At 35.6% G+C, this 17,057-nt stretch overlaps 1 protein-coding gene across 1 annotated transcript in view; it reads right to left on the minus strand.

Annotated features, from left to right (window-relative positions):
- Positions 1-17,057, minus strand: part of CFAP47 (cilia and flagella associated protein 47) — a 259,943-nt gene that overhangs the window by 42,923 nt on the left and 199,963 nt on the right. The gene's annotated exons all lie outside the window — the stretch shown is intronic.

The raw sequence follows: 17,057 nt of genomic DNA on the forward strand, positions 1-17,057 counted from the left end.
GTTTTTTAAACCCCAATATAAAATTGTCACTTAATACATTTCACAACAAAGTCTCCATCACTTCCCAGTCACATCTGATTGTAAATTTTGATGTAATAATCTTCTGCAGTAATACACAAATCATGTAAAAACCTAAACTGATTTATCATAGATCACCCCTCTTATCTCTGAACTCTGATACCTGAAGTTCTGACTTTGGCTAGTTATTACAGACCTGTCTAAAAATCAAACAGAAAATGGACCCACATTCATATAGGTGCCACATTTCTTTATATTTTACATCTCTGCTGTTACCTTATGCCTTTGTCTTGACACCATGGGGTATCTTTGCAATTTTCCTTCAGGGGTGCTGGGATGATTGGCTTGGGGTTCATTAGACAGAAATCCAGCTGGGCAGCACATCAGGAAAGCCACACCCAAATGAAGGACATGAGAGGGGTAAGGAAGCAAGGCTGAACTGAGCAGTACAGAGCAGCACAAGGCAAATGTCAGAGAAGGAAAATCATTGAAAAGCCAAGGAATAGTTCAGCAATAGGGATGGAAAAAATGAACAAACAAAGCACAGGAGGAACCAGCAAAAGGGCAACAGGCATAGACAGTAACTTGCAAAATGAAGCCACAGCAAACACAGAGCAGAATGTGTGGAGAAGGCCAGACTATTTGTTAAAGTTTTTTGGCAGAGGCAATGCCAAAGACATAAGAGTAAGAAGTGAAGAATAATCAAGAATGAAAGTAGTAACTTTTCTTTTTATCCTATGGTCCAATACTTGTTTTAAAACTTCATGGTGTACTGATAGTTTCTCTTGCTTTCTCCTTACAAATCTATTTTATTCCTCCAAAAATCTGAGAGTCGGTAGATCTACCCTATCCTCCTTTGACCAGTTCATCTATCTAAAAATTGTTTATCATCCTCGTTTTCCTGATGACAATTTTACATTGATAAAACTCTGTAGATCTTTCTGGCATCCAAGATCTAAATGTCTGCAACATAGTAATGTCTTAGATCCAGAGTCACTGAAAGCAGGAGACAAACTTCAAAGTTGAAGAAAAAGATGCAAAACCTCTTCCAAATCAGCACTGTAAAAGATGCAATACTATACCTCTTCTCTGAGTGATTCTATTTGTGACAGACTAAACAACAGAAAAGTAAAAACTCAGTTATGTTAGGTCAATTTTACTTTCCTAAACTAAATATTCATTTTAGTTCTGCACACATGTAAATATAACTGACATTCTCAGGAGAGATTAATTGATTAAGTAGTTATATAGAAGAAAGACCATAAACTCAGTGTGGATGGAGAGTGCTGAGCTGAGCGGAGAGATAAGATGGCCAATAACAATAGGATCTTACATTCTCTACTTCAGTAACAGAAAATCTACTCAACCTCTCTTGCCCCTCTGCTACTGTGTGTTGGTTGTGTTCTGTGTACAAAAAAACACTCTACAAGCACAACCTGCCTACAATCTCAAAGTAGACAATCACCACATTAATATTTTGAAAATGCAAGAGCCACACAAGAAATGGCATATGCTTCTTAAACAAGTGTGACTTTCAATTTAGTGCCCAGCCACTAAATACACCACCAAACCTTGTCCTTTCTCCCTTAAGAAAAGTTCATACTACCCTAAGATAAAGTACTAGCAAGTAAATTAGGAATATGACAACTTTGCTATTTCTTAATCTTTTTCTAGATTGAAACGTACACAAAAGTGTCTTGAGTTCATGCCTGAAAGGAAACTGTAATTGCTTCAGTTCAGATGTAATTGAATTTCTGACATACATCAAATATCTGATTACTTTTGACAGATGTGTTTTTACTTTCCCTTAAAACTGCACGGACGTATGTGTCTTAATCTGATCTCTGAAAGCACAGTCAAATTCTGAATCTATGGCAGATTTTAATCAAAACCTGCAAAGTGTTGTGAAATCACTAATGACACCAGTTGCTGTTACATCTTTCTACTTCTTTCATGCAACCAAACCCAAAAATTGTACTACAAGTATTCAGAAGATTTATCACACTTCATAGGGCAGACAGTAACTGGAAACAGTGTGACTGTGAGTCATATATATATATAGAGAGAGAGAGAGAGAGATAGTGTTACTATTTTGTTACTCCTTTTCATAATTCTGGTAAGTACGCTTTTCATCATTTGAGGTTTTACAGGTCTCTGTAGTAAGGCAAAATTGATTTCTGCCTTTTTTTTTGGTCTTTTCACACTCAAGAAAATAGATGAAGATGGTAAGAGGAATCCCTCTTTAAAAGTAATGTTTGCCCATTAATTTGACTTTTGTCTTAAAACAGTAGCTGAGTGAATGACAGAGCCCACAATATGGTACATGTATTTCATAGCTATGAACAGCAGTATTGTTGTAAGTGGACTAACAGTAATTTCTTCTTAGCCTATCAAATTAGACAAATATTTTTATTGCTCCACTTTTGTACCCTTTTGATCCACTCTACTTCATGTGCAACGTGCTAAAATCAAACACGTGGCAATGACAGCCTCAATGTTAAACCATGCCACTGGTCAGCAGGTAATCTCCAGATTCCAAAATTCTGAAGAAATTATCTACATTTATTAATCAATCTGAAAATAAATCTGCCTTAAATGAGAATATATACCAAGTTCTTATTTACAAAGAAAAAGAGCAAATAAAATACAAACAAAATTTATTTTATTTCATTAAAAATCCCTAGGCAGAGCACCAGTTTTAGAGCTGCAGCTTTAGTCTTCAACTATTCTAAAAGATGGCCCCTTAAATGAAACTTTTCTCCTATTCACAGTTTTTCAGCTAGAGTTCTCTGTCCTTGTCCTTACAGGTAAAATATTCAAAGGTCAGCCAGGATATTGCTGCAATTTAAATGAAGCATTTGGGACTTTGCTAGGAGCTGATGTCTTCAGAGAATGTGGATTTCACCCAGAAATAGCCTAAGACACTAATAACAGCCACAGACAACCTGGTACTTAAACCAAGCATTCTTCTCTTCCCAATGCCAGTTACATCCTCAAGATGTTTCTTGTGCTCTATGCAAGTGAAAAGGAAAAGATAAAAATCATGGGCTCTGAAAACAAGGTTGCAGGAATCAATTCATAAAACTTTATGTAGGAATAGAAAATGCCTGAGAAGAGAAGAAAACCCTTCATTTTTTTTTTTCTATTTATTAAGGTGTCCTTTTGATTACTTCCTTGGTCAGGAGAAAATGCAGTCAAAAAATAGCCTGGGATGTCACTGTTGTTGGATTTTATCTTATTTTTAGGAATGAGTGCTGACTTGACTGCAGTGGCCTCATACAGAGGCCAGCAAACATACCTCTAGGATGAAAATTTATAGAATACATCTTATGTTCTGACTGCTCTCATTGACATGCAAAACCTGCTCCAGATTTTATCAAGACCATCACAGAACAATAATTTGTCCCTAGAGAAAGTACAGAAAAAAACCATTAGCAATATTCTCTAGCAAGAAAGTCTGTTGAGCTGTCAAGTGCCTTTCTACTTCAGTGATATTTTTGATTTTTATGGACAAACTAGTAACTCACATTGGCTTGTTCTTTTTTTAACAAGTAATGATTTCTGACAGAATCCATTTTTTCAAACTCTGAAAATTCGCATGTCTACACAATATCATCTTTTATTGTCAGTGCAATCTCACATGCTGGTTATGTACATTCCTGCTACTCAATCATTACACCATGTTAGGACACATCAGTTTAGAAATATCCAGAAATATTTTAACCCTGCTACAAAGACCTGGGAGATGCTGGATCAGTGAATATGACACATGGCTGCTCACTTGTCAGACTCAGGTATAGTTACAGATCATATTTAAATTTCATTAAGACTTCATTCAAGTAACAAAATAGTTTATCCCTTGAATTTCTGTGGTTAATATGATAATTATTATAATTCTCCTGGTCCCCTGAGGGGCAGTTGAAATGTTGTATGAGTTTCCAGCCAGAAGGACTATTAGCAGTTCATGGCTGGGGAATGTGCATTGATTCCTGCTGTGTGAACAAGGTTAAAATCACCCCTGCAGCTGTAATTTAGAGCAAATAGTAATCAAATATCCAATAAATATATGAGATGCTGACCCCTAAAATTCAGAGATTAATATAAAGGGATATACTTGAGGGCCTCATGAAAAAAAAAAAAATGTTTAGAAGCAAACATGTAGGAAATGAACTAGATTTAAAAACCAAATAAAATTAAGGCTAAAAGTGGAAATTAATATTAAGATATTCTGGAAGGGATCAAGGACTAAAATTACGTGACAGTGTCAGGATGATTGTGAATCATAGAGAAGACAGGCTTTGGATGACTCAATGGGAGCTGCAGTGTTTCTGAGGAGGGGCGGCTGCTGCAGATCCTGAACCTCTCTGTGAATCCAGAAATGGAAACCATTTGATTTCCCATGGAAACCAAATTATACACTATCAGCCACAATTCAGAAAGCAAGATGAATACTTCATTTTCACACAAAATACAAAACAAATACCTAAAATTTAGCTTTTACTTTTTTTTTTTTTTGGCACAAACTGTTTGAGTTCCCAGTAAGAGACCAGTTTTCTTTTGATTCAGGAAGGAAGAAAATGGATAATTTCTGATTCTTTTCTAAAACTTAGTTAAAATATAGCCAGAGATAAAACTACAATGCTTTTCTGGAATAGAAAGGAGACATTTCAGGTCAGTAACTGTAACCTCCTCTGACAATAACTTGTGGTGAGATAACTGGGAATGAAAATTTTCGTGCAAGGAACTTAATCGAGATAATACATTTTAAATCTGTCAAAACAAGATGCTGTCAGCCTTCAAATCTAAGCCATTTTTTCTCTCCATATGGTTTAGTCTCTAAAGCAGCTCAAGGCACAAGTGATTTGCAGCCAAACACTGAAGAAATGTAGGGAAAAATGCATTTCCCAACAGCTGTTTGTCATAGGTGTGAAGTGAAGAAAAGGCAGAGGAAAAAAACCCTGTGTGTAAAGATGACAAGGAACAGATCTTTACAAGCTGTCATTTGGTATCAATCTAAAGGAAAAAAAAATTTATTTTCTGATACATGGCAGCAAGGAGTTGGAGAAGAGTAGAAAAAAGAGTTAGAAAAATAGCAGTTAATTTTCCTACAATCTATAGCTTTTCCTGGTTGAATATATTTGGTCTCAAAATTTAATTTATTTTTTAGATATGTTCCTTTTCTATATAGACTAATGACCAAAACACTTGCAATGCTGATTCTTTAGAGGCAATAGGTAACAATAGTAAAGAAAAGAAAGTTTGTACAGTTTGTATCTATTGATGGTACTTGACTTCTTGACCCTGTTTTCATCCTGATGTAGTAAAAGAATAGACAAATAATATAAATGAAATTCTGAAAATTTTACTTCAGAAACTTCAAAGTACTTTTTTCCCTTTTTGGATTGTATTATTAAAGCATGTTTAAAACATATTTGATTATGCAGAACACTGCAGAGATCTTTTTTTGTTTCTTCACAGCTAAACATTTCAGTCATTACGATCACCTAACTTGAGTTCAATACATAGAAAGAACTCATTTGAAAAAAATCAAGGTTCAGTCTCAATAACTCTTCTTGAACAAGAGAATTTAATTAGGAAAAAAACACAGTCACTTTATTTAGAACTTGTCAGCAGTAGTGAATCCTCCACGTTTCATTGAGAATTGTTCTGAGAGTTAATTAAGCTCATTGTTAAAAATAGGTTTCACTTTTAATTTGTCTACTGAATAACACTCACTTGTTTTCAGTCCCTGCTTTCTTCTGTGACACTGAATGCTTCATCACCAACATTCTGCTTTTTAGAGAGACAGGACAAACAAATTGCCACCAAAATTTTCTTTGGTTAGTTAAGTAATTAGGGTCCTCTGAATCTCTCCCTCTTATCTTGAATCATTTAAACATGCTTTTATTGCAAAGATGAACAAACAACAACTGCAGAAGGCAACCCAGGCTAATTAACATTGTATATCAAATAGAGGGTTCCTAGAAGTAAACAGGCTTCAAGAAGTTGGAAAAAACCCCTGTATTTCTTCAATCAATGAGATTGGCATCAAAAAGTAGAGGTAGGAGAAAGCAGGAAAAAAAGGCATTTCCACTTAATTCAGAGTTGGGAGAATTGGGTAAATCTATAGATCAAAGAAAGAAAAATACTTAATTAACAAAAATTAATTCTTGATTTGGAAAAGGGATAAATCAGTAAGAAGAAAAGATTAACAGGATATAGCTTGTGATTTTTTATTTGAAAGGATGTAAAGTAAGCTGGAGAGATAAGGATTATCCAAAATTTCCTCAACAGCTACTGACAAGCTATTATATTGTCTAGTGTCATGTGCTATTATGTGTGATAAAGCTGATTTGCTTGTTTGTGTATGTAGAAAACACATTGTTGACACAGGTCTGAAAAACAGTTCTTTTCAGCAATCGAATTCTTATTTTCCTATTTAATGGAAAAGAGAAAATTGTATACATGGCTAGAAAAAAAGAAATTGGAACAGCCCCTAAGAGGACAGCATGCAATTCAAGTTTTGGATTCTGCTGGGAGTATGTAGCAGAGGTAATAAAAAGGGTTACAAACCTCAGGGATTAGCTAAAATTACTGGCACCTATTGTGAAAAAGGCAATGCCACCTGTAATTAATAGATATCAATCTTTATGGGCATATAATCTTTGTTTTATCTTAGTATCTTTCTGAAGGAGAAAATTACTTAATTTATAAGGGATTTTCAGTGCTTGTGAAGAAATCAGATAAAAGACAATTCAACACCAGAAATTGGTGGAATTCTATAGTTTTCCCCTCAGTGTAAAAACATTCTTATAACACAAGCAGGCAAATAAGGCAATCAAAAAACATGATCTGCATTCTTTAAGTTCATCTATTACAAAAAAATCTCTCAAGTTAACTACACTGAATTTAGTACCTTAAAGAGGCAATTAATAGCTCCAATTTAGAGATAAAAGAAACAGTCACATCATGAAGTTTCACAGACCTCTTGATAGTTACATGGGATAATTTTCAATTCCATGTCTCATTTAGGACTTTGTATGAATATTTGTTTCCCCAATGATTCACCAAATGATTATGAGAAAGAGATTCTTCTTACGTTTCAAGCCTCTGGATTTTGTTTTGAAATAACTACAGCTTTAGTAGGGGAAAACCTTTATTATACCTATAGCACTGTTTCCCTGGTTTAAAATGAGTAAAATGCTAGATTCCTTTGCTCAAGTAAAAGAAGATCTGTGAAAATAAAATTAAGTACCTTAACAAGATGTGAATGCAGAAAGTACTTAAGGTTCAGTCCGCTTTCATTCATTACCCATATAAATTTCAGAGGTTTTGAATATTTTTGCAAACACAGATTTTACCTAATGTCGTATATTAACAGTAAAAAGAGTAAAATACTTGAACATAAACTACTGCATGGTAAAAACAATGTTCTAGCAAGAGGAGTTTGAGGAAATAATACCCTCTTTCAATGCCCTCATGACCCTTTAAATTACTGTGCAAAGAAGTTAGCTTAACTTCCCTCCACTCAACAGATGATTCTAGACCAAATATGTGATACCAGACTATGAGTGTAATAAAGTATCTTATGTACATTGTAAAGATAACTTTGATGTTCAGTGAAGAATTTTGTGCTGCATGCTTCAGTGGTTGTGAGGTATTATTCCTTCATACAGTAAAGGTCACGATTCAAACACTTTTCGGCCATTTGCAATCTAAGTCCTGGTTCTGTATTTCTCCAAAAACACACAAATGATGTTCAGTACTTAATACCAAAATCCCCTCTGTTGACTGACTTACTATGGCTTGTGAGCAGAAAAAGCATCACACTGAAATGAAGGCAAAGGCTGGGTTAGAGTTACAGCCCATCCTGGCCTTTCACACACAGCAAACACAGCACAAGTGCCCAAATTTCCTTTTTCCTGTGCTTGTTTGAGGCTTGCATGGGTTTTTGAACTTGGTATCAGCAATGCATTTAAAGAAATAAATATTGTTTAAACCTAAATATTATGGTAAGATGCAAAATTGTTAGTAATGTTGATGACTGAAGGTATCAACCTGATCTTCAGGTAAACAAGAGGGATTTCACATAAATAATGTAAAAGTTGAAAGTAAGATCCTGTATGCATCATAAAAGGCAGGGAAGAGAAAGATAAATTTTTGCTGAGACTCATATGAAGAGAGAAGTGGTACTAGTGAGATGCATTCTTTTTGCAAATACACTCAGGCAGGTACAATCCCAAATGCTTTATCATAACAAAACAGGCCCTGCCTAATCTTTCAGGCTGTGTGACAGAAATGTAAATCAAGGAATCCAAATTCCCCCTGGTAACTGAAATATATCAATTTTAATGAGATTGTGAATAATTTATTATCTTTCCCATAAAAAAATATTTTGAATAATTTGTTAATCTTAGTAATAGTATGGCAAAATATCTAGGGAAGAATGAAAGCAGCAGAGTACAAAGAATATGATGTTCATTTTAATTAAATTATTCCTCCCCTTCAGAGAACAGCTTTAAAGACCCCATTTGGCAAGAAAATGAGCCACAGCATTATTGATCCTGGTTATATCTTATAAACAAGGATAAATATATAATTTTGAGGTGCAAATACAGATTATGGGCATACAAAATTATTTATCAAAACAATTAGCCACACAAATAATCCCACCTCTACTCACACCAGAGCAGTTAGAATAGATGCCTGAAATACACATTTACATTCCCTGTAATTACAGTGCAAGTGAGGCAGATGTTTAAATTTAAATTCTTTGCTGTCTGGGGATTGTCTTACCTACCTGAAATTCATCAGATTCAAATATGCTACTGAGCTGAGACTGAACAACCCAAATGCATCTTTCCTTATAATGAATAATCTGACTTGTGAATCCAACTCTAGCAGCTCTTATTTCAATTAATCACAGACCCTACAACAAAACCAAACATATTCTTTTAAAAGTGTATAAACTTTATTATGGGATGTTAGGGGAGAGAACACAGACCCTCTTAAATGTTAAATCTCATTATTCAACAGGACCTTTTCTGCTGCTTGTAAAAAATGTTGTATCTTGCTATCAAATACAGTGCAAAACTAAAGCTCAGACAACACTGACTTGACCAAGAAGGAGAAAATGCACATCTGCATGCCCAGAACACTCTGACAGCTTTCCTAAGTAAGTCAAGTAGTCCTGACAACTTTGAGACTAAAATAATGAATAAAAATAATGTTTAAAAAGCCGCCCTCTTCTTTCCTTTCAGTTTGTTCCTGGCTGCAATTCAGATTGAGATTTCACATAATTATAACTCAAAACATCTTCAGACAGCAACAGAACTATGTATCTATTGAAGAGTTGTAGAACTCTGAGTAGAGAGGAAGACAAAATAATTTATAGAGCTGTGGAAAATGTGTAGAAGCAAGTTAATTGTTTGGCAGGACAGTTATGGAATGACCTGGTCATATAAATTTGACTTGTGTGATTGAGTTTTACAGAAATATGAGATTAAAAAAAGAGACACTCTTGTGTAACACACTTGAGTCTATGCTTCATTTCACAGAATTCCAAAAAAGATTCCAAGCACATCATGCTACTTGGAATGAGAAAAAGAGTGTCAGGACAGGGACTATCATAGATATGTAAAAAGCTTAACACTTGGGAAATAAGACCTTTAAAATCAAGCTGAAGTACACAATGTTCTGCAAGCCAAATTCTGATTAAGAAAAACATTAATGGTTTCGTGACTTTAAAGTGTGTCTCACTATATTGAGAATTCTCTTACCACTGTGGATAAAAAATTGTTGTTTAACTACTGAATGCATACTACATATATATATATATATGTGTGTGTGTGTAATATATATAATTTTACTTTCTCTTAGCTTCTGTTTTATACTTGACACCCATTCTTCACTGATCAAAAGAAAAAAAAACAATCAATGAAAACATTTGACAAAAAATGTTCTAGAAAAACAGTATATGAAAAAAGAATATTAGTTCAACAGTGTAATTATCAAACACTTTTAAGGCATAAAACTTCAAAGTTGAAAGGTCAATTTCAATAATGCCTTCTAGCATTTATGTTTTAAAATAAAACCTGTGCCTTGGACAGTTACTTAATAAGGTAAGTTTAAATTGGCTTCTCTCCTGGAAAGTGTACAGTAATTAAAACAAACAAGCAAAAAAAGCCAACTAGCTCTTCTTTCCCTCAAACCCTCAGACCTACTTTTGAAAAACTTAACATTTTATCATGATCTTCCATCTCCAAATGTTCTTACAGAAAATGTTCAATTTCTTTCCCACACATACCCCATATCTCCTCATTTTAAAATGCTAAGGGAGTATTTTCAAGAATTCCATAATTATTTTCAACTTCCATAGGAAAAAAAAGTCTCTAATTTTCAAAATTTCCATACATTTTTTCTATCAATACCAATGCCAATAGGATGGGGTGAGTTATTTTCTTGTTTCTTTCATTTTTTAGTCTTTTATCCTCTCTCAACCAGGTTAGACAAGCATCTCCAACATACCTTCACTGTTTCTCAGAACTCAACAGCTGGATAAATAAGCAAAGTCAACTTAGAAACACAAATGAAGAAATGAAGAAAAGCTACAGAAAAATCAACAATTTCAGTCAGTAAATCAGCTAGCTTAGGGCAGGAGGGAAACCTACTCCTCACTGAATGTTTGGGGTCCAGCATGGATGTGGAAGCATCTTGCACAGATGAATTAATGAGAGACAGAGATGTCACTGTTCCCAGAGCAGAGGAGGATTGGGAAAATGAAAATAAAACAGATATCCAAAAAATCAAACCTCTTAATTCCCTCAAGAAACAACTGATTGATACTGCTGGCAACTTCCCCACTGTGCATGTGCTGCTGGAAACAAAAGATTAGTGCAGATAATTTTTATAGCAGATTTGGAGTTAGACATAGATTTACTGAGTAATTTACAGGTTGAGACAAATCTGTATCTCTGGAGTTTTCCCAGGGTTTATGACCTAAACAGGTGAAGGCTAGAATCAAGAATCAGGAAGAGGGGAGGAATTAAGCAGTTCTGTCTTATTCAAGGGCACATCCTGACTCCATCTTGTCCATCAACAGCTGTTATCAAATAGATTACCAGTAATATGCTATTCAAAGTCAAAATTAATCATCTTTTCATTTTCTAGTTCTATTGAAATTGAAGAAGATAACTTCTTATCAAGTTATACAACAGAGCAGATATTTTTAAATAGAGAAATAGGCCAATATAATGTGAAATAACAGCCTCCCCTGAGGTGATTTGCATAGTTTAAATGCTCTGAAGTACTGTACTCTGGATGTTCAGTAACAAATCATGATATTCTGAAGGAAAACTACTGCATGGCCTAGCTAAAATCTGTGAGGCAATTATAGCCTGAAAATCTGTTTTTCATGATAAATCCACATGGGAAGTCTTCCATGCATCTACGTGAGACTATGCAAAATCTGGCTTTCTGAAGTCTTCCCTTCTTTTATTTGCATTCTGAATATCTTTTTTCTCTTCTTTTGCAACATCAGGAGAGCATGCTGAAATAGAGAAATCATTTCCTTACCCAGTCAAGGGAATGTGCTGTTCTACTCCTTCAATTCACAGGATTGTTTTTAAGAGAACAGTAACTGAGAATTTTCACTTATTGTTACTATGCTGCCTTTCACTTCCTTAACTTATTTCACTAGAAGGGATTCCTGGCAAACAAATATAAAGATTTGTCTGCAGCATACAATTCATAAAGAAAGTTAAATTCAAAGGTAAAAAGAGGGCATATAACAGGACAAATAAATATATATGAAGTATGTATGGCCTGAAGAGATTGCAGAGAAGTACAAAGAAAAATCTTTAAGCTTTGACCTTCTTTATACTAGAAGGCATGAGTGCCTTAAAACATGGCACAAACATTTCCCTACTGACTTTCCCTATGTGAGGGCAGCCTCAGGTGTGCTGTGGCTTTAGAGAGCTCTCTAAGGTTTTCCTTGCTCACAGCAGAGACAATCAGCCCAGCACTCAGGAATGCCACCAGCTTCACCTCATTGATTTTATCACACATCTCTCTAGAGATAAATGTGGCTTAGACCACATCATTTGTGCTGTCACGTCCCAGGACTGAGTAATGACACCCTGTTTCTCTGTTAGCTGTAACATGGGACACTGCTCTTTCAGAATGGTTTCACAGGGGAGAGGCAAGCCAGGGTGATTCAGCAATCAGGAAAATTCATGTGCATGGATTAGGCAGGGATCCCACACCTTTCTTTCTGCTGGAAACTTCACAACGCAAATCTGCATCTGTACAAGCTTCCAGGTACCATGATAGCACATCAGAGAAAAATGAACGAGGGAAAATGCCATCTGGAGGTTTAAACAAGGAACAGGCATTCAGACAGACACCCAAATAGGGCCAGGAAGGGAAATCATTGTGTCTTGCACAGACACAATGCAATAGCTTCAAGAAAGCTATTTTGTAGGGAGCATAAACTGCAATTTCTTCAAAAGCACATGTAATAGTTTGAGTAGCAGTTCAGCTGTCAGTGTTGCAGAGTCTAACTGGGTACAGCAGAGCACCACTACTTTGGATTGATTCTACTGAGAAAAGTCATAAGGTGTGAGAAAATAGCTAAGAAATAACTCAAGGACTCAGTTAAAAAGTTCTGAAGTGAAAAGCTATAAAAAAATCTATGGAAAAGCCCAAAGAATCAGAAGATGGCAACCCAGCAATATCATGCATGAACCCATTGCAAGACAAAGGCTGACCTGGCCTCAAATGACTAATGACAACAGGGGCAGCAAAGATACATCCCATGTCTCACTGGGAATACTGATCATGCTAACACCTATCCTGGCAGTGAGTCAGAGTCCTGGTTATCTACTGCATGTATCAGACCATAAAACAAACCTGTGTACTTTGAAATTATACAAATCCTGCTTGAAAAGTCTCTCTCTACACAGCAAAAGATGGCCACACCAAAAGCGATCCCAGCAGGAAGGAATCTCATACTCTAAGGAAGAGGACAGGTAGGTTTCTCACTCAGAGGACAATTCCAGTGAAAATGGCATTAAAATATTCTCAGGAAGCTCCTGGTTAAGTGACCACCAACTCCATGGCACCTGCAACCACCAGGGACAATCACCAATACAAAACAGGATAGAACCTGTCAGTAAACCTTTCTCCGACAGACTGGTGCTGAGGACACACGGACCATAAATTTTTATACTAGATATCCAACAGATAGTGATTCCCCATCTAGATGCGGTCTTCAATCAGCCAGCCTCTGTACAATACTCAGTAACATCACAGAAATGAAGTTAAGCCTGACTTTGTGCACTGAATTGACCCTGGACCCTCTCACAAAACCAGTCCTAATGGCACCAAGAGAGCAGGGACAAAAGTAGCAGTAAGGTATAAGAAAAAATTGAGATCTTAAAGGCAGACTGATCTAGCAAACTATGCCCTTTCCCAAAAATTACAGACAGTAGATTAGAAAGAAAATATGATCTGCAGTCCTCAGAACTGAATATACCCACAGGTGGAGGAAAACTATCAGATGGAGCCACTGATGGTGGCCTTCAACAGAACCTCTGATGGAACTTATAAAGTGTAAAATTATTTCTGCTTGTTTGAGGGACCAAACCTTGGTCACAAAATGCAGTTAAAATATAGAAGAGGAAAGCAAACTTTGTAATTTTAAACATATTTTCAAAATAGTCTGCTAGAATGAAGAAATATTTCTCACAGCTCTATCTTTTTTTCCTCTTCTCTGATTCTTCATTTTGAGATAATGGAGACATTATAAAAGAAACAGAGAGGAACTAAGGACAACCAGGGCAACCAAGTATGTTAGTTTTGTTGTTTTTTCAGTCTTTGAAAGCAATAACAAGAAAAAACAGACTGTACATGCAAAATTACTGAAAGAAAAAAGCAGATGCAAATAAGTACAGGATTCAAGAAGAAAATCTTTAAATCTAGTATTTTTAGGGAAATGGCCTAAGGACCTGAACAAAATTTATGCCATTTCTTAGGTGAAAGTAGTTTAAAAGCCAAATTATCTGCAATCACAGTGGACGGTACATGACATTAAAAGTATGCCAAAATGCTTTCTCAAAGAATGATGAATAAAATATGAAACTGTAATAGTAGCATGCTTCCAAAGAGCATGCACAGAATTTTAGTATCTCAAATTTGATTTCCATCAACTGGTTTTACTCTGCAGGCAGCTTTTTGGAAAATGTCTCACATTAAATATATTTATCAAATATATTTCATCTTTCCTTCCTAAGTGGTTGGCAAAGTCAACAAATACATATATTTTAGACAAAACCAAAGTTAGAAGAAAAAATTAAGGAGTTAACCACAGAGTTCTCCATAGGGAAAGAGATAAACATGATACAGGTGACATGGCAGCTTAAATTATAGACGTTTTAAATACAGAACTTGTGCTGAAATATGGAGAGAGATATCTAAACAGCATGTTCAGCCAACTGCCCTGTTCACTGCTCCTGTTTGGTGCTGCACCAAGTGGTTACAACAGTGAAGCTTATTGATCACCAAGAGCAGCAGCCAAGCCATAAAATGTGATGACTGGAGGTTGAATGCAAAATGAGATCGAACCTTCACTCTGGGTGAAGTGACAGAGTTTGTGTCACTGGGAAGGCAGGGCAGGGAAAAAGGATACCCTGCTCTGAGTACCAATTTTACAGTAGGGCAAGTATTTTGGATTTCTTGTGAAAGGGTGATGAAAAAATGTCTCCTAGCTTCTCAGAATATCTCAGTATCTCTGAATTTCTACCCCCAGCTTTTAGAGGGAGCGAGGGGAAAACAAGTAATTAATTAGCAACAAGCACAATTTTTCCATAAGCATGAATTTTGCCCATAAAATGATCTAGCAGTCATATTCCAGCAAGTCCATCAAGAATATTTAGTTCCAACACATTTTCAAAGTATTGTTTCTATTTTTACAGGAAATAATGGCAAGCAGTAACACCTGCACCTAATCTGATCTTCACCTACTGATCACATCATTAAGATATTTCAGACATAAAGGAAATGAGGATGAGGAAAAAGTACAACTTTTAAAGATTGCTTCACTGCTCTTATATTTGTGAAGGGATTACACTTTCAGTTTTACTGTGTACATGAACTAGATTGTTTTGGACAGTTCCTCACAGCTTCTGTGGAAAAGAAAATATATATAAGAACATGGCAAAAGTCACAGCTTTTGTATTTGTCTGTGTAAAATGTGCTGGTTTTGGCTGGGGTAGGGTTAATTTTCTTCTCAGTGTGGCTGGTATGGGGCAGTGTTTTGGATTTGTGCTGAACACAGTGATGATAATATAGGGATGTTTTTGTTACTGCTGAGCAGGGTTTACACAGATCCAAGGCCTTTTCTGCTTTTCCTGCTGCCACACTGGTGAGGAGCCTGGTGTGCATGGGAGGCTGGGAGGAGACACAGCCAGGACAGGTGACCCAGACTGACCAAAGGGATATTCCAGACCCTGGGACATCATGGATCAGAGTGTGAAGTGGCAGAAATAGGGAGCAAGAGGGCATGTTTGGAGTGATGGGGTTTGTCTGCCCAAGTTACTGTTAGCTGTGATGGGGTCCTGGGGATGGCTGAACCCCTGCCTGCCCTTGGGAAGCAGTGACTGAATTCCTTGGTTTCGTCTGCTTTGCTTGTGCGGCTTTTAATTTCCATATCAAACTGTCTTTATCTCAGCCTATGAGTTTTCCACCTTTTACCCTTCCAATTCTCTCCCTGATCCTGCTGGTGGGAGAGTGAGTGAGTGAGTGAGTGGCTGCCTGGGGCTTGGCTGCTGAAACAACGAGCAATGTATATATATATAAAAATGACATGACATGCAGATCAATTCTTACACCTCTTGTTCCTCCAAATCCTTCTTTCTATAATCCTTAGAAATGTTTTGAGGCATAGCAAGCTTCCAGAAGGGAAAACAAAAATAGTTCCTTGCTGGGAACAGTAATGTCTGCAATATCCTTTACAAAATAAAAATCTGTCAAGTACATATACAGGAAAATCATAGCATATGGCAAATTTCTTTGAATGAAACTGTAAACAAATGATGCTCATTTCATATTTCTAAACAAGGTCTTTAATGTGAGATAGACACTTTTTCTTCAAGAAATGGTATGGCTTTTTCTGATATCTATATTAACATAAAACAGATGCTCACACATTTGTGGGGGATATGAGCAAATAAAATTTTTTTTTGTAAACAACTGAAGATATGGATAATTTACCTGTGTGTTCTGAAATTAGAAAGCATATGTGAGAAGTAATGAATAGATATAATTACTAGGAAAGATATTTAAAATAGCTACAGAAATCTACTTATCTTCTGTACTTCAGCAATGAATAATTTTAAATCATTGCAGGATGCAATTTCTGTTATAATCCAAGACTTGTAATAACATCAGATAAATCAAATAAATCAATTATCATACACAAGTCAAAAATAAATTTTGGTAGCATTACAGCACTAAAGGCAATTTGCTTCTTTCATATTTCAGATCCTATATGACCAGAAGTGACACTTAAAATTTCATTCATGATAATGAACAAATAATTTAATTCTTTCCAGAGAGCTTTTTAATTGAAAAGTACTCTTTTTCCCATGAAAATTTTCCCAGAAACTATAGACCGGAATTATCTTAAAAAACTCTCAGAAAATAACAAACAAAAAAACCCAAAAATCAATACACAATTCCCCTGAACAAAACACAAATGAGTTAAAGTGAAAAGGCTGAAGAGAAACAAAAGTGCATTTAGATTTAAATAATTTTATTTTTTGTTTTCTGTTTATTTGGTAAACATTAAAAGCAGTTACAATCACCCAATTCTGATTTTTGGATTTTATTTCCTCTTCTTTTTCTTAACTGATCCTTCAAGCTACAAAAATATTATTTTCAAAATAATTTTCTTAGGAATGACATGTTTTTCCACTCTGGTACTTCATGTTCTATGAAACTGTGACTTGTTGCAGGTCAAGTTGATAAAATAAGAAAAAATA

This window comes from Melospiza georgiana, chromosome 2, assembly GCF_028018845.1.
Source record: "Melospiza georgiana isolate bMelGeo1 chromosome 2, bMelGeo1.pri, whole genome shotgun sequence".
Classification (NCBI taxonomy): domain Eukaryota; kingdom Metazoa; phylum Chordata; class Aves; order Passeriformes; family Passerellidae; genus Melospiza; species Melospiza georgiana.